This window comes from Heterocephalus glaber, unplaced genomic scaffold (assembly GCF_053883595.1).
Source record: "Heterocephalus glaber isolate CG9 unplaced genomic scaffold, H.glaber_assembly_v1.0 deba00001429, whole genome shotgun sequence".
In the NCBI taxonomy this organism is placed as follows: Eukaryota; Metazoa; Chordata; class Mammalia; order Rodentia; family Bathyergidae; genus Heterocephalus; species Heterocephalus glaber.
Window position 1 is genome coordinate 27,278,115 of NW_028258294.1, and position 2,344 is coordinate 27,280,458.

The following is a 2,344-nucleotide window of genomic DNA, read 5'->3' on the forward strand; positions in this document are numbered from 1 at the left end:
GCTACACAGCCTCCTTTTAGAAATATATACATGTTGTTAGAATAAAGCAAGGACCCTGTCAGGTGACAGTGTATTTCTCAAAGAAAGAAAAAAAAATAAATGTTTGAAGAAAAATGGAAAACCAAAGAACAAACAAGATGATCAAAATTGTTATGTGCATGTTCCATAGAGAAATCAGAAATTTTCTCATAGGAAACAGATCCACAACCCATTTCAGCCTCTCATGATATTGAGTGAGCACCTGTTGGTATTAGCCATGATCTTCTTATACAGTCATGTGCTTCAGCAGGTCCTATAAAGCAGCTATTTAATGGTCAATAATGAGGTCATGTAGTAGCCCCCCCCAAAAAAACCCTAAACAAAAAACATACACTAAGTGCAAAATCAATTTGTTTGACTCAAGAGCTCAACCAGGTTGAAGCTTTGGTATGTTGGAGGGTGTTCTGCTGACCACCAAAGCTTAGTAAGAGTCTCTGCTCAGGGGTTTGCCCCCAAAAAACAGAAACTCTTTATCCACAAAGCTTAACAACTATATAAATAAAGTAACTGTACAAAAAGAACAAGCCACAATTCTCCTTTAAGCAAAGGTTTAGTTTCCTCAGTAGCAGATGTGAAAAAAGTACCCACAGGCATGTGGCTGATGTGCCAAAGAAAAAGCTGAACAAACATAAGTCAGTGTTCTTCAACTGTAAAGTAAGCTGGTCAGCAACAGAAGAAAGATTTAAGGCAGTAAGAGGCATTACAGAGAGCAGCACAGTGCTCTTTGAGTCAATCCCAAAGCATTCCAAGAAGGAAAAGGTATCTCAGTAGTTCTGGTTCTTAGTTTGCTAGCTGTCAGAAACTGCTTCCTCCACATAGTCAGCCTCATCTTCCTTCCTGTCTAGTTCAGAGGTATCCGATGACTCGTGTGTAGTAGGACATACTCTCTACTGCTGAACCCAAATTTAAGTACATCCTTTTGTTTCAGTTCATAGTATCTCTGTGGCTCAGTACGCTTGTTATTCAAGAAAGTTCCATTGCCTGAGCCCAAGTCAATGATGTAGGGCTTCACCCTTCGGCCAACAGTACCATCAGCATGAGTATATTTCACAAGCCGACACTGAAAGACTGCATGCTGCTTTGAACACGATGGATGATCGATGGGAATGTCTGCGATGAGCTAGTGGCAACCCAAAAGGTAAGCACTTTGTAGATGGATGTACATGTCAGGGGGTACCTCATCATTTTTAAACGGACAGAGACGACACCGTTTTGGGGGGATACGAGCTTCTGGGAACTCACTGTACTTAATGACTACACCCGGAAGGTGTTTGTGTCCTCAAGAAGAGCCCCAGAGAGCTCAAAGCTTGGTTTTTCTTTAACAGGCACTTCTTTGTCTTTATTGTTGCCACCAGGCCGATGCACCAACACCTGAGCACCACTACCACTTCCGCTGCCTTCACTCTTCTGGCGGTGCTCCCGTCGCCTGGCATTGTAGAACTCCCACTCTTCTTCCTGAGCCCGCAGGTTCTGGCTGTCTCGCTCCCGTTCCTGAGGTGGCCCACTCCCAGGTCTCTCACCAGAGCTTTTCCTTTGGCGAGAATGGCCCCAGTGTCTGTCTCAGTCACTGTTGTGACCCCTCCTGTGTTCCTAATTGGATGGTTCTCCGTGCTGCCGATCCTCCCGTCCTCTCCGGGGATGATCTTCACGTTCCTTTTTCACTTTGACTGTTGAGTGGTGAGGACTTCGGCTTCTCTTACTCCAAGGAGATTTGCTTCTTCTCCCTGAGGATTTGTTTTTCTTTTTGGCCAGGGACCGGCTACCTCCTCGTGCTCGGCTGCTGCGGTGGCCAGAGCGGCCGGACTCTCTCCAGCCGGCGGCGACGGGCTACCGCCAGAAAACTCCCAGCGACGGTGGGCGGCAGGAGCGGGCTCTGGGCTGAGGCGCTCCTGCTTCACCACTACCGCCGCCGCTGGCATCGCCACGTTCCCGTCACGGTGCCTTCACCAGCTGCCCCGCTCCCCTTCCCTCTTCACCTCCTTCATTCTGCGAGTTTCACAGAACCAAAGAAAAACAGGCCCCTCCGCAGAGCTCGGTGAAGGAAAGGACGAACTAGAGCCCTGAACTTCCGCTTCCGTCTGCGCTCTCCCAGCAGCCCTCACGATGGAGAGGGTGGGTACGTGACGCCCTGATGGGCGGGGCCATAGTAAATCCTTCTGGGAGGTGGGGGGGGTTAAATTTCTTTTTTTTTTTTTAATTTATATATATATTTATTGGTACATTTTAGGTATAAAATGCATTTACATTTATCATTGGGTGTTTGTACCAGCATATGATGTATTTTAGTTCTTACTTTTCTCCCATT

The 2,344-nt window shown here is 46.9% G+C and overlaps 1 pseudogene; it reads right to left on the reverse strand.

Moving 5' to 3' along the window:
• Positions 1 to 570: 570 nt before the first annotated feature.
• LOC101717580 (smad nuclear-interacting protein 1 pseudogene) lies at positions 571 to 2,143 on the reverse strand (annotated as a pseudogene).
• Positions 2,144 to 2,344: the final 201 nt, after the last annotated feature.